We start from the raw sequence: 16,254 nt of genomic DNA on the forward strand, positions 1-16,254 counted from the left end.
AGTGCCGTGTCCCACGAGGCGATTTTCGGACGATTCGCGGCTTCAGGCTGCACGACCGTACGCTATTTTCACCATTAGTGGTGGTCCGCACATTTTTCCTATATAGTCCGGATTTTCAAAGTTTCAACCGTGCTCTGGTTTCCCTTCAAACGCATAAATCTTTCGCCTTTTACTAAAGATTTCCGTGGAGGGGAACATTTGATGAGTCTTTAAACAATTTTTTGTTGTGCCCAGTGTTTACACACTGGGCCGGTTACCGTTAAACCACTGGGCCCGGGGGTGAGGCGGGGAGGGGGAAATCTGAAAAATCGAATTGGACAAGTATCGTTCATGGGAATTTTTTTTTTCTTTTTTCAACTATTACCATGCACAATTACGTACCTTCCTTCCGCACTTTCAAGACGGTGGGGTTGTTCGCCAAGGCACCGTAAACTTGAGACCTACGAATGCATTACATACCATACACAGATGAAAAAAAAAAAAAAAATTACACTTCACTGTACATAATTCTTAACACTACTTCACAACTACTAAGTTGAAATTTTTTCACCGGGACAGCGCGAACGCAGTCCCGACTACCAAAAATTACGCGCCCGAGTTACCCACATTTGGGGTAATCGCAGAGGTCAGCTCAACCGAAGTGCAAGGGAAGAGCCTCACCCTGGGGGAACCCCCTGCTTGATCAGGGTAGCCCCTACGCCAGGTAAGTATGCTGCGCAGTGTTTCGCTTTTCTATTTCACTTGGAGCTCGGACCACCTCATCAACGTGTTTTGAGGTTATGTACTTCTACCTCCGAAACAGCTCTTTCCCCAGACATAACACTCCCGTGCCAGTTCATCACACTACATGACAGTACACACCAACAATGCAAATACAATTTCTTCCTACAACTGCCCGTTTCTACTCGCACCTCGTTTCCTTTGTTTCTGTACCCACGGCGACGGTCGACCGCCGCGTGCATTTGGTTACCCCGTTTGCCGCGTGGCGGCACTTGGTTACACCGTTTGCCGCGTGGCGGCACTCGGGTCGTCGCGTCCGCCTCGGCAAAAAGGCGGGCACCACGGCACAGTCGAGAGGGGAACTTTTTTCCATTAGCAACATACCTAGGGTTTCACGAAATATCGAGTGCCGTGTCCCACGAGGCGATTTTCGGACGATTCGCGGCTTCAGGCTGCACGACCGTACGCTATTTTCACCATTAGTGGTGGTCCGCACATTTTTCCTATATAGTCCGGATTTTCAAAGTTTCAACCGTGCTCTGGTTTCCCTTCAAACGCATAAATCTTTCGCCTTTTACTAAAGATTTCCGTGGAGGGGAACATTTGATGAGTCTTTAAACAATTTTTTGTTGTGCCCAGTGTTTACACACTGGGCCGGTTACCGTTAAACCACTGGGCCCGGGGGTGAGGCGGGGAGGGGGAAATCTGAAAAATCGAATTGGACAAGTATCGTTCATGGGAATTTTTTTTTTCTTTTTTCAACTATTACCATGCACAATTACGTACCTTCCTTCCGCACTTTCAAGACGGTGGGGTTGTTCGCCAAGGCACCGTAAACTTGAGACCTACGAATGCATTACATACCATACACAGATGAAAAAAAAAAAAAAAATTACACTTCACTGTACATAATTCTTAACACTACTTCACAACTACTAAGTTGAAATTTTTTCACCGGGACAGCGCGAACGCAGTCCCGACTACCAAAAATTACGCGCCCGAGTTACCCACATTTGGGGTAATCGCAGAGGTCAGCTCAACCGAAGTGCAAGGGAAGAGCCTCACCCTGGGGGAACCCCCTGCTTGATCAGGGTAGCCCCTACGCCAGGTAAGTATGCTGCGCAGTGTTTCGCTTTTCTATTTCACTTGGAGCTCGGACCACCTCATCAACGTGTTTTGAGGTTATGTACTTCTACCTCCGAAACAGCTCTTTCCCCAGACATAACACTCCCGTGCCAGTTCATCACACTACATGACAGTACACACCAACAATGCAAATACAATTTCTTCCTACAACTGCCCGTTTCTACTCGCACCTCGTTTCCTTTGTTTCTGTACCCACGGCGACGGTCGACCGCCGCGTGCATTTGGTTACCCCGTTTGCCGCGTGGCGGCACTTGGTTACACCGTTTGCCGCGTGGCGGCACTCGGGTCGTCGCGTCCGCCTCGGCAAAAAGGCGGGCACCACGGCACAGTCGAGAGGGGAACTTTTTTCCATTAGCAACATACCTAGGGTTTCACGAAATATCGAGTGCCGTGTCCCACGAGGCGATTTTCGGACGATTCGCGGCTTCAGGCTGCACGACCGTACGCTATTTTCACCATTAGTGGTGGTCCGCACATTTTTCCTATATAGTCCGGATTTTCAAAGTTTCAACCGTGCTCTGGTTTCCCTTCAAACGCATAAATCTTTCGCCTTTTACTAAAGATTTCCGTGGAGGGGAACATTTGATGAGTCTTTAAACAATTTTTTGTTGTGCCCAGTGTTTACACACTGGGCCGGTTACCGTTAAACCACTGGGCCCGGGGGTGAGGCGGGGAGGGGGAAATCTGAAAAATCGAATTGGACAAGTATCGTTCATGGGAATTTTTTTTTTCTTTTTTCAACTATTACCATGCACAATTACGTACCTTCCTTCCGCACTTTCAAGACGGTGGGGTTGTTCGCCAAGGCACCGTAAACTTGAGACCTACGAATGCATTACATACCATACACAGATGAAAAAAAAAAAAAAAAATTACACTTCACTGTACATAATTCTTAACACTACTTCACAACTACTAAGTTGAAATTTTTTCACCGGGACAGCGCGAACGCAGTCCCGACTACCAAAAATTACGCGCCCGAGTTACCCACATTTGGGGTAATCGCAGAGGTCAGCTCAACCGAAGTGCAAGGGAAGAGCCTCACCCTGGGGGAACCCCCTGCTTGATCAGGGTAGCCCCTACGCCAGGTAAGTATGCTGCGCAGTGTTTCGCTTTTCTATTTCACTTGGAGCTCGGACCACCTCATCAACGTGTTTTGAGGTTATGTACTTCTACCTCCGAAACAGCTCTTTCCCCAGACATAACACTCCCGTGCCAGTTCATCACACTACATGACAGTACACACCAACAATGCAAATACAATTTCTTCCTACAACTGCCCGTTTCTACTCGCACCTCGTTTCCTTTGTTTCTGTACCCACGGCGACGGTCGACCGCCGCGTGCATTTGGTTACCCCGTTTGCCGCGTGGCGGCACTTGGTTACACCGTTTGCCGCGTGGCGGCACTCGGGTCGTCGCGTCCGCCTCGGCAAAAAGGCGGGCACCACGGCACAGTCGAGAGGGGAACTTTTTTCCATTAGCAACATACCTAGGGTTTCACGAAATATCGAGTGCCGTGTCCCACGAGGCGATTTTCGGACGATTCGCGGCTTCAGGCTGCACGACCGTACGCTATTTTCACCATTAGTGGTGGTCCGCACATTTTTCCTATATAGTCCGGATTTTCAAAGTTTCAACCGTGCTCTGGTTTCCCTTCAAACGCATAAATCTTTCGCCTTTTACTAAAGATTTCCGTGGAGGGGAACATTTGATGAGTCTTTAAACAATTTTTTGTTGTGCCCAGTGTTTACACACTGGGCCGGTTACCGTTAAACCACTGGGCCCGGGGGTGAGGCGGGGAGGGGGAAATCTGAAAAATCGAATTGGACAAGTATCGTTCATGGGAATTTTTTTTTTCTTTTTTCAACTATTACCATGCACAATTACGTACCTTCCTTCCGCACTTTCAAGACGGTGGGGTTGTTCGCCAAGGCACCGTAAACTTGAGACCTACGAATGCATTACATACCATACACAGATGAAAAAAAAAAAAAAAATTACACTTCACTGTACATAATTCTTAACACTACTTCACAACTACTAAGTTGAAATTTTTTCACCGGGACAGCGCGAACGCAGTCCCGACTACCAAAAATTACGCGCCCGAGTTACCCACATTTGGGGTAATCGCAGAGGTCAGCTCAACCGAAGTGCAAGGGAAGAGCCTCACCCTGGGGGAACCCCCTGCTTGATCAGGGTAGCCCCTACGCCAGGTAAGTATGCTGCGCAGTGTTTCGCTTTTCTATTTCACTTGGAGCTCGGACCACCTCATCAACGTGTTTTGAGGTTATGTACTTCTACCTCCGAAACAGCTCTTTCCCCAGACATAACACTCCCGTGCCAGTTCATCACACTACATGACAGTACACACCAACAATGCAAATACAATTTCTTCCTACAACTGCCCGTTTCTACTCGCACCTCGTTTCCTTTGTTTCTGTACCCACGGCGACGGTCGACCGCCGCGTGCATTTGGTTACCCCGTTTGCCGCGTGGCGGCACTTGGTTACACCGTTTGCCGCGTGGCGGCACTCGGGTCGTCGCGTCCGCCTCGGCAAAAAGGCGGGCACCACGGCACAGTCGAGAGGGGAACTTTTTTCCATTAGCAACATACCTAGGGTTTCACGAAATATCGAGTGCCGTGTCCCACGAGGCGATTTTCGGACGATTCGCGGCTTCAGGCTGCACGACCGTACGCTATTTTCACCATTAGTGGTGGTCCGCACATTTTTCCTATATAGTCCGGATTTTCAAAGTTTCAACCGTGCTCTGGTTTCCCTTCAAACGCATAAATCTTTCGCCTTTTACTAAAGATTTCCGTGGAGGGGAACATTTGATGAGTCTTTAAACAATTTTTTGTTGTGCCCAGTGTTTACACACTGGGCCGGTTACCGTTAAACCACTGGGCCCGGGGGTGAGGCGGGGAGGGGGAAATCTGAAAAATCGAATTGGACAAGTATCGTTCATGGGAATTTTTTTTTTCTTTTTTCAACTATTACCATGCACAATTACGTACCTTCCTTCCGCACTTTCAAGACGGTGGGGTTGTTCGCCAAGGCACCGTAAACTTGAGACCTACGAATGCATTACATACCATACACAGATGAAAAAAAAAAAAAAAATTACACTTCACTGTACATAATTCTTAACACTACTTCACAACTACTAAGTTGAAATTTTTTCACCGGGACAGCGCGAACGCAGTCCCGACTACCAAAAATTACGCGCCCGAGTTACCCACATTTGGGGTAATCGCAGAGGTCAGCTCAACCGAAGTGCAAGGGAAGAGCCTCACCCTGGGGGAACCCCCTGCTTGATCAGGGTAGCCCCTACGCCAGGTAAGTATGCTGCGCAGTGTTTCGCTTTTCTATTTCACTTGGAGCTCGGACCACCTCATCAACGTGTTTTGAGGTTATGTACTTCTACCTCCGAAACAGCTCTTTCCCCAGACATAACACTCCCGTGCCAGTTCATCACACTACATGACAGTACACACCAACAATGCAAATACAATTTCTTCCTACAACTGCCCGTTTCTACTCGCACCTCGTTTCCTTTGTTTCTGTACCCACGGCGACGGTCGACCGCCGCGTGCATTTGGTTACCCCGTTTGCCGCGTGGCGGCACTTGGTTACACCGTTTGCCGCGTGGCGGCACTCGGGTCGTCGCGTCCGCCTCGGCAAAAAGGCGGGCACCACGGCACAGTCGAGAGGGGAACTTTTTTCCATTAGCAACATACCTAGGGTTTCACGAAATATCGAGTGCCGTGTCCCACGAGGCGATTTTCGGACGATTCGCGGCTTCAGGCTGCACGACCGTACGCTATTTTCACCATTAGTGGTGGTCCGCACATTTTTCCTATATAGTCCGGATTTTCAAAGTTTCAACCGTGCTCTGGTTTCCCTTCAAACGCATAAATCTTTCGCCTTTTACTAAAGATTTCCGTGGAGGGGAACATTTGATGAGTCTTTAAACAATTTTTTGTTGTGCCCAGTGTTTACACACTGGGCCGGTTACCGTTAAACCACTGGGCCCGGGGGTGAGGCGGGGAGGGGGAAATCTGAAAAATCGAATTGGACAAGTATCGTTCATGGGAATTTTTTTTTTCTTTTTTCAACTATTACCATGCACAATTACGTACCTTCCTTCCGCACTTTCAAGACGGTGGGGTTGTTCGCCAAGGCACCGTAAACTTGAGACCTACGAATGCATTACATACCATACACAGATGAAAAAAAAAAAAAAAATTACACTTCACTGTACATAATTCTTAACACTACTTCACAACTACTAAGTTGAAATTTTTTCACCGGGACAGCGCGAACGCAGTCCCGACTACCAAAAATTACGCGCCCGAGTTACCCACATTTGGGGTAATCGCAGAGGTCAGCTCAACCGAAGTGCAAGGGAAGAGCCTCACCCTGGGGGAACCCCCTGCTTGATCAGGGTAGCCCCTACGCCAGGTAAGTATGCTGCGCAGTGTTTCGCTTTTCTATTTCACTTGGAGCTCGGACCACCTCATCAACGTGTTTTGAGGTTATGTACTTCTACCTCCGAAACAGCTCTTTCCCCAGACATAACACTCCCGTGCCAGTTCATCACACTACATGACAGTACACACACCAACAATGCAAATACAATTTCTTCCTACAACTGCCCGTTTCTACTCGCACCTCGTTTCCTTTGTTTCTGTACCCACGGCGACGGTCGACCGCCGCGTGCATTTGGTTACCCCGTTTGCCGCGTGGCGGCACTTGGTTACACCGTTTGCCGCGTGGCGGCACTCGGGTCGTCGCGTCCGCCTCGGCAAAAAGGCGGGCACCACGGCACAGTCGAGAGGGGAACTTTTTTCCATTAGCAACATACCTAGGGTTTCACGAAATATCGAGTGCCGTGTCCCACGAGGCGATTTTCGGACGATTCGCGGCTTCAGGCTGCACGACCGTACGCTATTTTCACCATTAGTGGTGGTCCGCACATTTTTCCTATATAGTCCGGATTTTCAAAGTTTCAACCGTGCTCTGGTTTCCCTTCAAACGCATAAATCTTTCGCCTTTTACTAAAGATTTCCGTGGAGGGGAACATTTGATGAGTCTTTAAACAATTTTTTGTTGTGCCCAGTGTTTACACACTGGGCCGGTTACCGTTAAACCACTGGGCCCGGGGGTGAGGCGGGGAGGGGGAAATCTGAAAAATCGAATTGGACAAGTATCGTTCATGGGAATTTTTTTTTTCTTTTTTCAACTATTACCATGCACAATTACGTACCTTCCTTCCGCACTTTCAAGACGGTGGGGTTGTTCGCCAAGGCACCGTAAACTTGAGACCTACGAATGCATTACATACCATACACAGATGAAAAAAAAAAAAAAAATTACACTTCACTGTACATAATTCTTAACACTACTTCACAACTACTAAGTTGAAATTTTTTCACCGGGACAGCGCGAACGCAGTCCCGACTACCAAAAATTACGCGCCCGAGTTACCCACATTTGGGGTAATCGCAGAGGTCAGCTCAACCGAAGTGCAAGGGAAGAGCCTCACCCTGGGGGAACCCCCTGCTTGATCAGGGTAGCCCCTACGCCAGGTAAGTATGCTGCGCAGTGTTTCGCTTTTCTATTTCACTTGGAGCTCGGACCACCTCATCAACGTGTTTTGAGGTTATGTACTTCTACCTCCGAAACAGCTCTTTCCCCAGACATAACACTCCCGTGCCAGTTCATCACACTACATGACAGTACACACCAACAATGCAAATACAATTTCTTCCTACAACTGCCCGTTTCTACTCGCACCTCGTTTCCTTTGTTTCTGTACCCACGGCGACGGTCGACCGCCGCGTGCATTTGGTTACCCCCGTTTGCCGCGTGGCGGCACTTGGTTACACCGTTTGCCGCGTGGCGGCACTCGGGTCGTCGCGTCCGCCTCGGCAAAAAGGCGGGCACCACGGCACAGTCGAGAGGGGAACTTTTTTCCATTAGCAACATACCTAGGGTTTCACGAAATATCGAGTGCCGTGTCCCACGAGGCGATTTTCGGACGATTCGCGGCTTCAGGCTGCACGACCGTACGCTATTTTCACCATTAGTGGTGGTCCGCACATTTTTCCTATATAGTCCGGATTTTCAAAGTTTCAACCGTGCTCTGGTTTCCCTTCAAACGCATAAATCTTTCGCCTTTTACTAAAGATTTCCGTGGAGGGGAACATTTGATGAGTCTTTAAACAATTTTTTGTTGTGCCCAGTGTTTACACACTGGGCCGGTTACCGTTAAACCACTGGGCCCGGGGGTGAGGCGGGGAGGGGGAAATCTGAAAAATCGAATTGGACAAGTATCGTTCATGGGAATTTTTTTTTTCTTTTTTCAACTATTACCATGCACAATTACGTACCTTCCTTCCGCACTTTCAAGACGGTGGGGTTGTTCGCCAAGGCACCGTAAACTTGAGACCTACGAATGCATTACATACCATACACAGATGAAAAAAAAAAAAAAAATTACACTTCACTGTACATAATTCTTAACACTACTTCACAACTACTAAGTTGAAATTTTTTCACCGGGACAGCGCGAACGCAGTCCCGACTACCAAAAATTACGCGCCCGAGTTACCCACATTTGGGGTAATCGCAGAGGTCAGCTCAACCGAAGTGCAAGGGAAGAGCCTCACCCTGGGGGAACCCCCTGCTTGATCAGGGTAGCCCCTACGCCAGGTAAGTATGCTGCGCAGTGTTTCGCTTTTCTATTTCACTTGGAGCTCGGACCACCTCATCAACGTGTTTTGAGGTTATGTACTTCTACCTCCGAAACAGCTCTTTCCCCAGACATAACACTCCCGTGCCAGTTCATCACACTACATGACAGTACACACCAACAATGCAAATACAATTTCTTCCTACAACTGCCCGTTTCTACTCGCACCTCGTTTCCTTTGTTTCTGTACCCACGGCGACGGTCGACCGCCGCGTGCATTTGGTTACCCCGTTTGCCGCGTGGCGGCACTTGGTTACACCGTTTGCCGCGTGGCGGCACTCGGGTCGTCGCGTCCGCCTCGGCAAAAAGGCGGGCACCACGGCACAGTCGAGAGGGGAACTTTTTTCCATTAGCAACATACCTAGGGTTTCACGAAATATCGAGTGCCGTGTCCCACGAGGCGATTTTCGGACGATTCGCGGCTTCAGGCTGCACGACCGTACGCTATTTTCACCATTAGTGGTGGTCCGCACATTTTTCCTATATAGTCCGGATTTTCAAAGTTTCAACCGTGCTCTGGTTTCCCTTCAAACGCATAAATCTTTCGCCTTTTACTAAAGATTTCCGTGGAGGGGAACATTTGATGAGTCTTTAAACAATTTTTTGTTGTGCCCAGTGTTTACACACTGGGCCGGTTACCGTTAAACCACTGGGCCCGGGGGTGAGGCGGGGAGGGGGAAATCTGAAAAATCGAATTGGACAAGTATCGTTCATGGGAATTTTTTTTTTCTTTTTTCAACTATTACCATGCACAATTACGTACCTTCCTTCCGCACTTTCAAGACGGTGGGGTTGTTCGCCAAGGCACCGTAAACTTGAGACCTACGAATGCATTACATACCATACACAGATGAAAAAAAAAAAAAAAATTACACTTCACTGTACATAATTCTTAACACCTACTAAGTTGAAATTTTTTCACCGGGACAGCGCGAACGCAGTCCCGACTACCAAAAATTACGCGCCCGAGTTACCCACATTTGGGGTAATCGCAGAGGTCAGCTCAACCGAAGTGCAAGGGAAGAGCCTCACCCTGGGGGAACCCCCTGCTTGATCAGGGTAGCCCCTACGCCAGGTAAGTATGCTGCGCAGTGTTTCGCTTTTCTATTTCACTTGGAGCTCGGACCACCTCATCAACGTGTTTTGAGGTTATGTACTTCTACCTCCGAAACAGCTCTTTCCCCAGACATAACACTCCCGTGCCAGTTCATCACACTACATGACAGTACACACCAACAATGCAAATACAATTTCTTCCTACAACTGCCCGTTTCTACTCGCACCTCGTTTCCTTTGTTTCTGTACCCACGGCGACGGTCGACCGCCGCGTGCATTTGGTTACCCCGTTTGCCGCGTGGCGGCACTTGGTTACACCGTTTGCCGCGTGGCGGCACTCGGGTCGTCGCGTCCGCCTCGGCAAAAAGGCGGGCACCACGGCACAGTCGAGAGGGGAACTTTTTTCCATTAGCAACATACCTAGGGTTTCACGAAATATCGAGTGCCGTGTCCCACGAGGCGATTTTCGGACGATTCGCGGCTTCAGGCTGCACGACCGTACGCTATTTTCACCATTAGTGGTGGTCCGCACATTTTTCCTATATAGTCCGGATTTTCAAAGTTTCAACCGTGCTCTGGTTTCCCTTCAAACGCATAAATCTTTCGCCTTTTACTAAAGATTTCCGTGGAGGGGAACATTTGATGAGTCTTTAAACAATTTTTTGTTGTGCCCAGTGTTTACACACTGGGCCGGTTACCGTTAAACCACTGGGCCCGGGGGTGAGGCGGGGAGGGGGAAATCTGAAAAATCGAATTGGACAAGTATCGTTCATGGGAATTTTTTTTTTCTTTTTTCAACTATTACCATGCACAATTACGTACCTTCCTTCCGCACTTTCAAGACGGTGGGGTTGTTCGCCAAGGCACCGTAAACTTGAGACCTACGAATGCATTACATACCATACACAGATGAAAAAAAAAAAAAAAATTACACTTCACTGTACATAATTCTTAACACTACTTCACAACTACTAAGTTGAAATTTTTTCACCGGGACAGCGCGAACGCAGTCCCGACTACCAAAAATTACGCGCCCGAGTTACCCACATTTGGGGTAATCGCAGAGGTCAGCTCAACCGAAGTGCAAGGGAAGAGCCTCACCCTGGGGGAACCCCCTGCTTGATCAGGGTAGCCCCTACGCCAGGTAAGTATGCTGCGCAGTGTTTCGCTTTTCTATTTCACTTGGAGCTCGGACCACCTCATCAACGTGTTTTGAGGTTATGTACTTCTACCTCCGAAACAGCTCTTTCCCCAGACATAACACTCCCGTGCCAGTTCATCACACTACATGACAGTACACACCAACAATGCAAATACAATTTCTTCCTACAACTGCCCGTTTCTACTCGCACCTCGTTTCCTTTGTTTCTGTACCCACGGCGACGGTCGACCGCCGCGTGCATTTGGTTACCCCGTTTGCCGCGTGGCGGCACTTGGTTACACCGTTTGCCGCGTGGCGGCACTCGGGTCGTCGCGTCCGCCTCGGCAAAAAGGCGGGCACCACGGCACAGTCGAGAGGGGAACTTTTTTCCATTAGCAACATACCTAGGGTTTCACGAAATATCGAGTGCCGTGTCCCACGAGGCGATTTTCGGACGATTCGCGGCTTCAGGCTGCACGACCGTACGCTATTTTCACCATTAGTGGTGGTCCGCACATTTTTCCTATATAGTCCGGATTTTCAAAGTTTCAACCGTGCTCTGGTTTCCCTTCAAACGCATAAATCTTTCGCCTTTTACTAAAGATTTCCGTGGAGGGGAACATTTGATGAGTCTTTAAACAATTTTTTGTTGTGCCCAGTGTTTACACACTGGGCCGGTTACCGTTAAACCACTGGGCCCGGGGGTGAGGCGGGGAGGGGGAAATCTGAAAAATCGAATTGGACAAGTATCGTTCATGGGAATTTTTTTTTTCTTTTTTCAACTATTACCATGCACAATTACGTACCTTCCTTCCGCACTTTCAAGACGGTGGGGTTGTTCGCCAAGGCACCGTAAACTTGAGACCTACGAATGCATTACATACCATACACAGATGAAAAAAAAAAAAAAAATTACACTTCACTGTACATAATTCTTAACACTACTTCACAACTACTAAGTTGAAATTTTTTCACCGGGACAGCGCGAACGCAGTCCCGACTACCAAAAATTACGCGCCCGAGTTACCCACATTTGGGGTAATCGCAGAGGTCAGCTCAACCGAAGTGCAAGGGAAGAGCCTCACCCTGGGGGAACCCCCTGCTTGATCAGGGTAGCCCCTACGCCAGGTAAGTATGCTGCGCAGTGTTTCGCTTTTCTATTTCACTTGGAGCTCGGACCACCTCATCAACGTGTTTTGAGGTTATGTACTTCTACCTCCGAAACAGCTCTTTCCCCAGACATAACACTCCCGTGCCAGTTCATCACACTACATGACAGTACACACCAACAATGCAAATACAATTTCTTCCTACAACTGCCCGTTTCTACTCGCACCTCGTTTCCTTTGTTTCTGTACCCACGGCGACGGTCGACCGCCGCGTGCATTTGGTTACCCCGTTTGCCGCGTGGCGGCACTTGGTTACACCGTTTGCCGCGTGGCGGCACTCGGGTCGTCGCGTCCGCCTCGGCAAAAAGGCGGGCACCACGGCACAGTCGAGAGGGGAACTTTTTTCCATTAGCAACATACCTAGGGTTTCACGAAATATCGAGTGCCGTGTCCCACGAGGCGATTTTCGGACGATTCGCGGCTTCAGGCTGCACGACCGTACGCTATTTTCACCATTAGTGGTGGTCCGCACATTTTTCCTATATAGTCCGGATTTTCAAAGTTTCAACCGTGCTCTGGTTTCCCTTCAAACGCATAAATCTTTCGCCTTTTACTAAAGATTTCCGTGGAGGGGAACATTTGATGAGTCTTTAAACAATTTTTTGTTGTGCCCAGTGTTTACACACTGGGCCGGTTACCGTTAAACCACTGGGCCCGGGGGTGAGGCGGGGAGGGGGAAATCTGAAAAATCGAATTGGACAAGTATCGTTCATGGGAATTTTTTTTTTCTTTTTTCAACTATTACCATGCACAATTACGTACCTTCCTTCCGCACTTTCAAGACGGTGGGGTTGTTCGCCAAGGCACCGTAAACTTGAGACCTACGAATGCATTACATACCATACACAGATGAAAAAAAAAAAAAAAATTACACTTCACTGTACATAATTCTTAACACTACTTCACAACTACTAAGTTGAAATTTTTTCACCGGGACAGCGCGAACGCAGTCCCGACTACCAAAAATTACGCGCCCGAGTTACCCACATTTGGGGTAATCGCAGAGGTCAGCTCAACCGAAGTGCAAGGGAAGAGCCTCACCCTGGGGGAACCCCCTGCTTGATCAGGGTAGCCCCTACGCCAGGTAAGTATGCTGCGCAGTGTTTCGCTTTTCTATTTCACTTGGAGCTCGGACCACCTCATCAACGTGTTTTGAGGTTATGTACTTCTACCTCCGAAACAGCTCTTTCCCCAGACATAACACTCCCGTGCCAGTTCATCACACTACATGACAGTACACACCAACAATGCAAATACAATTTCTTCCTACAACTGCCCGTTTCTACTCGCACCTCGTTTCCTTTGTTTCTGTACCCACGGCGACGGTCGACCGCCGCGTGCATTTGGTTACCCCGTTTGCCGCGTGGCGGCACTTGGTTACACCGTTTGCCGCGTGGCGGCACTCGGGTCGTCGCGTCCGCCTCGGCAAAAAGGCGGGCACCACGGCACAGTCGAGAGGGGAACTTTTTTCCATTAGCAACATACCTAGGGTTTCACGAAATATCGAGTGCCGTGTCCCACGAGGCGATTTTCGGACGATTCGCGGCTTCAGGCTGCACGACCGTACGCTATTTTCACCATTAGTGGTGGTCCGCACATTTTTCCTATATAGTCCGGATTTTCAAAGTTTCAACCGTGCTCTGGTTTCCCTTCAAACGCATAAATCTTTCGCCTTTTACTAAAGATTTCCGTGGAGGGGAACATTTGATGAGTCTTTAAACAATTTTTTGTTGTGCCCAGTGTTTACACACTGGGCCGGTTACCGTTAAACCACTGGGCCCGGGGGTGAGGCGGGGAGGGGGAAATCTGAAAAATCGAATTGGACAAGTATCGTTCATGGGAATTTTTTTTTTCTTTTTTCAACTATTACCATGCACAATTACGTACCTTCCTTCCGCACTTTCAAGACGGTGGGGTTGTTCGCCAAGGCACCGTAAACTTGAGACCTACGAATGCATTACATACCATACACAGATGAAAAAAAAAAAAAAAATTACACTTCACTGTACATAATTCTTAACACTACTTCACAACTACTAAGTTGAAATTTTTTCACCGGGACAGCGCGAACGCAGTCCCGACTACCAAAAATTACGCGCCCGAGTTACCCACATTTGGGGTAATCGCAGAGGTCAGCTCAACCGAAGTGCAAGGGAAGAGCCTCACCCTGGGGGAACCCCCTGCTTGATCAGGGTAGCCCCTACGCCAGGTAAGTATGCTGCGCAGTGTTTCGCTTTTCTATTTCACTTGGAGCTCGGACCACCTCATCAACGTGTTTTGAGGTTATGTACTTCTACCTCCGAAACAGCTCTTTCCCCAGACATAACACTCCCGTGCCAGTTCATCACACTACATGACAGTACACACCAACAATGCAAATACAATTTCTTCCTACAACTGCCCGTTTCTACTCGCACCTCGTTTCCTTTGTTTCTGTACCCACGGCGACGGTCGACCGCCGCGTGCATTTGGTTACCCCGTTTGCCGCGTGGCGGCACTTGGTTACACCGTTTGCCGCGTGGCGGCACTCGGGTCGTCGCGTCCGCCTCGGCAAAAAGGCGGGCACCACGGCACAGTCGAGAGGGGAACTTTTTTCCATTAGCAACATACCTAGGGTTTCACGAAATATCGAGTGCCGTGTCCCACGAGGCGATTTTCGGACGATTCGCGGCTTCAGGCTGCACGACCGTACGCTATTTTCACCATTAGTGGTGGTCCGCACATTTTTCCTATATAGTCCGGATTTTCAAAGTTTCAACCGTGCTCTGGTTTCCCTTCAAACGCATAAATCTTTCGCCTTTTACTAAAGATTTCCGTGGAGGGGAACATTTGATGAGTCTTTAAACAATTTTTTGTTGTGCCCAGTGTTTACACACTGGGCCGGTTACCGTTAAACCACTGGGCCCGGGGGTGAGGCGGGGAGGGGGAAATCTGAAAAATCGAATTGGACAAGTATCGTTCATGGGAATTTTTTTTTTCTTTTTTCAACTATTACCATGCACAATTACGTACCTTCCTTCCGCACTTTCAAGACGGTGGGGTTGTTCGCCAAGGCACCGTAAACTTGAGACCTACGAATGCATTACATACCATACACAGATGAAAAAAAAAAAAAAAATTACACTTCACTGTACATAATTCTTAACACTACTTCACAACTACTAAGTTGAAATTTTTTCACCGGGACAGCGCGAACGCAGTCCCGACTACCAAAAATTACGCGCCCGAGTTACCCACATTTGGGGTAATCGCAGAGGTCAGCTCAACCGAAGTGCAAGGGAAGAGCCTCACCCTGGGGGAACCCCCTGCTTGATCAGGGTAGCCCCTACGCCAGGTAAGTATGCTGCGCAGTGTTTCGCTTTTCTATTTCACTTGGAGCTCGGACCACCTCATCAACGTGTTTTGAGGTTATGTACTTCTACCTCCGAAACAGCTCTTTCCCCAGACATAACACTCCCGTGCCAGTTCATCACACTACATGACAGTACACACCAACAATGCAAATACAATTTCTTCCTACAACTGCCCGTTTCTACTCGCACCTCGTTTCCTTTGTTTCTGTACCCACGGCGACGGTCGACCGCCGCGTGCATTTGGTTACCCCGTTTGCCGCGTGGCGGCACTTGGTTACACCGTTTGCCGCGTGGCGGCACTCGGGTCGTCGCGTCCGCCTCGGCAAAAAGGCGGGCACCACGGCACAGTCGAGAGGGGAACTTTTTTCCATTAGCAACATACCTAGGGTTTCACGAAATATCGAGTGCCGTGTCCCACGAGGCGATTTTCGGACGATTCGCGGCTTCAGGCTGCACGACCGTACGCTATTTTCACCATTAGTGGTGGTCCGCACATTTTTCCTATATAGTCCGGATTTTCAAAGTTTCAACCGTGCTCTGGTTTCCCTTCAAACGCATAAATCTTTCGCCTTTTACTAAAGATTTCCGTGGAGGGGAACATTTGATGAGTCTTTAAACAATTTTTTGTTGTGCCCAGTGTTTACACACTGGGCCGGTTACCGTTAAACCACTGGGCCCGGGGGTGAGGCGGGGAGGGGGAAATCTGAAAAATCGAATTGGACAAGTATCGTTCATGGGAATTTTTTTTTTCTTTTTTCAACTATTACCATGCACAATTACGTACCTTCCTTCCGCACTTTCAAGACGGTGGGGTTGTTCGCCAAGGCACCGTAAACTTGAGACCTACGAATGCATTACATACCATACACAGATGAAAAAAAAAAAAAAAATTACACTTCACTGTACATAATTC

The 16,254-nt window shown here is 48.7% G+C and overlaps 29 non-coding genes across 29 annotated transcripts; 15 read left to right on the forward strand and 14 right to left on the reverse strand.

The window, feature by feature from the left end:
• The first annotated feature begins 129 nt into the window (after positions 1-129).
• Positions 130-249, forward strand: LOC134545862 (U5 spliceosomal RNA). Its single transcript, XR_010078857.1, has one exon. It is a non-coding gene; the product is annotated as a U5 spliceosomal RNA (small nuclear RNA).
• Positions 250-548: 299 nt separating this feature from the next.
• On the reverse strand, positions 549-711 carry LOC134545929 (U1 spliceosomal RNA). Its single transcript, XR_010078922.1, has one exon. It is a non-coding gene; the product is annotated as a U1 spliceosomal RNA (small nuclear RNA).
• Positions 712-1,254: 543 nt separating this feature from the next.
• On the forward strand, positions 1,255-1,374 carry LOC134545863 (U5 spliceosomal RNA). Its single transcript, XR_010078858.1, has one exon. It is a non-coding gene; the product is annotated as a U5 spliceosomal RNA (small nuclear RNA).
• A 299-nt stretch (positions 1,375-1,673) lies between these two features.
• LOC134545930 (U1 spliceosomal RNA) lies at positions 1,674-1,836 on the reverse strand. The gene has a single exon (XR_010078923.1). It is a non-coding gene; the product is annotated as a U1 spliceosomal RNA (small nuclear RNA).
• A 543-nt stretch (positions 1,837-2,379) lies between these two features.
• LOC134545864 (U5 spliceosomal RNA) lies at positions 2,380-2,499 on the forward strand. The gene has a single exon (XR_010078859.1). It is a non-coding gene; the product is annotated as a U5 spliceosomal RNA (small nuclear RNA).
• A 300-nt stretch (positions 2,500-2,799) lies between these two features.
• Positions 2,800-2,962, reverse strand: LOC134545931 (U1 spliceosomal RNA). The gene has a single exon (XR_010078924.1). It is a non-coding gene; the product is annotated as a U1 spliceosomal RNA (small nuclear RNA).
• Positions 2,963-3,505: 543 nt separating this feature from the next.
• Positions 3,506-3,625, forward strand: LOC134545865 (U5 spliceosomal RNA). Its single transcript, XR_010078860.1, has one exon. It is a non-coding gene; the product is annotated as a U5 spliceosomal RNA (small nuclear RNA).
• Positions 3,626-3,924: 299 nt separating this feature from the next.
• Positions 3,925-4,087, reverse strand: LOC134545932 (U1 spliceosomal RNA). Its single transcript, XR_010078925.1, has one exon. It is a non-coding gene; the product is annotated as a U1 spliceosomal RNA (small nuclear RNA).
• A 543-nt stretch (positions 4,088-4,630) lies between these two features.
• On the forward strand, positions 4,631-4,750 carry LOC134545866 (U5 spliceosomal RNA). Its single transcript, XR_010078861.1, has one exon. It is a non-coding gene; the product is annotated as a U5 spliceosomal RNA (small nuclear RNA).
• A 299-nt stretch (positions 4,751-5,049) lies between these two features.
• LOC134545933 (U1 spliceosomal RNA) lies at positions 5,050-5,212 on the reverse strand. The gene has a single exon (XR_010078926.1). It is a non-coding gene; the product is annotated as a U1 spliceosomal RNA (small nuclear RNA).
• A 543-nt stretch (positions 5,213-5,755) lies between these two features.
• Positions 5,756-5,875, forward strand: LOC134545867 (U5 spliceosomal RNA). Its single transcript, XR_010078862.1, has one exon. It is a non-coding gene; the product is annotated as a U5 spliceosomal RNA (small nuclear RNA).
• A 299-nt stretch (positions 5,876-6,174) lies between these two features.
• On the reverse strand, positions 6,175-6,337 carry LOC134545935 (U1 spliceosomal RNA). Its single transcript, XR_010078928.1, has one exon. It is a non-coding gene; the product is annotated as a U1 spliceosomal RNA (small nuclear RNA).
• Positions 6,338-6,882: 545 nt separating this feature from the next.
• On the forward strand, positions 6,883-7,002 carry LOC134545868 (U5 spliceosomal RNA). The gene has a single exon (XR_010078863.1). It is a non-coding gene; the product is annotated as a U5 spliceosomal RNA (small nuclear RNA).
• A 299-nt stretch (positions 7,003-7,301) lies between these two features.
• Positions 7,302-7,464, reverse strand: LOC134545936 (U1 spliceosomal RNA). The gene has a single exon (XR_010078929.1). It is a non-coding gene; the product is annotated as a U1 spliceosomal RNA (small nuclear RNA).
• Positions 7,465-8,008: 544 nt separating this feature from the next.
• Positions 8,009-8,128, forward strand: LOC134545869 (U5 spliceosomal RNA). The gene has a single exon (XR_010078864.1). It is a non-coding gene; the product is annotated as a U5 spliceosomal RNA (small nuclear RNA).
• Positions 8,129-8,427: 299 nt separating this feature from the next.
• LOC134545937 (U1 spliceosomal RNA) lies at positions 8,428-8,590 on the reverse strand. Its single transcript, XR_010078930.1, has one exon. It is a non-coding gene; the product is annotated as a U1 spliceosomal RNA (small nuclear RNA).
• Positions 8,591-9,133: 543 nt separating this feature from the next.
• On the forward strand, positions 9,134-9,253 carry LOC134545871 (U5 spliceosomal RNA). The gene has a single exon (XR_010078866.1). It is a non-coding gene; the product is annotated as a U5 spliceosomal RNA (small nuclear RNA).
• Positions 9,254-9,542: 289 nt separating this feature from the next.
• On the reverse strand, positions 9,543-9,705 carry LOC134545938 (U1 spliceosomal RNA). Its single transcript, XR_010078931.1, has one exon. It is a non-coding gene; the product is annotated as a U1 spliceosomal RNA (small nuclear RNA).
• A 543-nt stretch (positions 9,706-10,248) lies between these two features.
• On the forward strand, positions 10,249-10,368 carry LOC134545872 (U5 spliceosomal RNA). Its single transcript, XR_010078867.1, has one exon. It is a non-coding gene; the product is annotated as a U5 spliceosomal RNA (small nuclear RNA).
• A 299-nt stretch (positions 10,369-10,667) lies between these two features.
• Positions 10,668-10,830, reverse strand: LOC134545939 (U1 spliceosomal RNA). Its single transcript, XR_010078932.1, has one exon. It is a non-coding gene; the product is annotated as a U1 spliceosomal RNA (small nuclear RNA).
• Positions 10,831-11,373: 543 nt separating this feature from the next.
• LOC134545873 (U5 spliceosomal RNA) lies at positions 11,374-11,493 on the forward strand. The gene has a single exon (XR_010078868.1). It is a non-coding gene; the product is annotated as a U5 spliceosomal RNA (small nuclear RNA).
• Positions 11,494-11,792: 299 nt separating this feature from the next.
• On the reverse strand, positions 11,793-11,955 carry LOC134545795 (U1 spliceosomal RNA). The gene has a single exon (XR_010078794.1). It is a non-coding gene; the product is annotated as a U1 spliceosomal RNA (small nuclear RNA).
• A 543-nt stretch (positions 11,956-12,498) lies between these two features.
• On the forward strand, positions 12,499-12,618 carry LOC134545874 (U5 spliceosomal RNA). The gene has a single exon (XR_010078869.1). It is a non-coding gene; the product is annotated as a U5 spliceosomal RNA (small nuclear RNA).
• A 299-nt stretch (positions 12,619-12,917) lies between these two features.
• Positions 12,918-13,080, reverse strand: LOC134545796 (U1 spliceosomal RNA). The gene has a single exon (XR_010078795.1). It is a non-coding gene; the product is annotated as a U1 spliceosomal RNA (small nuclear RNA).
• A 543-nt stretch (positions 13,081-13,623) lies between these two features.
• On the forward strand, positions 13,624-13,743 carry LOC134545875 (U5 spliceosomal RNA). Its single transcript, XR_010078870.1, has one exon. It is a non-coding gene; the product is annotated as a U5 spliceosomal RNA (small nuclear RNA).
• A 299-nt stretch (positions 13,744-14,042) lies between these two features.
• On the reverse strand, positions 14,043-14,205 carry LOC134545797 (U1 spliceosomal RNA). Its single transcript, XR_010078796.1, has one exon. It is a non-coding gene; the product is annotated as a U1 spliceosomal RNA (small nuclear RNA).
• A 543-nt stretch (positions 14,206-14,748) lies between these two features.
• On the forward strand, positions 14,749-14,868 carry LOC134545876 (U5 spliceosomal RNA). Its single transcript, XR_010078871.1, has one exon. It is a non-coding gene; the product is annotated as a U5 spliceosomal RNA (small nuclear RNA).
• Positions 14,869-15,167: 299 nt separating this feature from the next.
• Positions 15,168-15,330, reverse strand: LOC134545798 (U1 spliceosomal RNA). The gene has a single exon (XR_010078797.1). It is a non-coding gene; the product is annotated as a U1 spliceosomal RNA (small nuclear RNA).
• Positions 15,331-15,873: 543 nt separating this feature from the next.
• LOC134545877 (U5 spliceosomal RNA) lies at positions 15,874-15,993 on the forward strand. Its single transcript, XR_010078872.1, has one exon. It is a non-coding gene; the product is annotated as a U5 spliceosomal RNA (small nuclear RNA).
• The last annotated feature ends 261 nt before the right edge of the window (positions 15,994-16,254 follow it).

Source organism: Bacillus rossius, unplaced genomic scaffold (assembly GCF_032445375.1).
Source record: "Bacillus rossius redtenbacheri isolate Brsri unplaced genomic scaffold, Brsri_v3 Brsri_v3_scf89, whole genome shotgun sequence".
Classification (NCBI taxonomy): Eukaryota; Metazoa; Arthropoda; class Insecta; order Phasmatodea; family Bacillidae; genus Bacillus; species Bacillus rossius.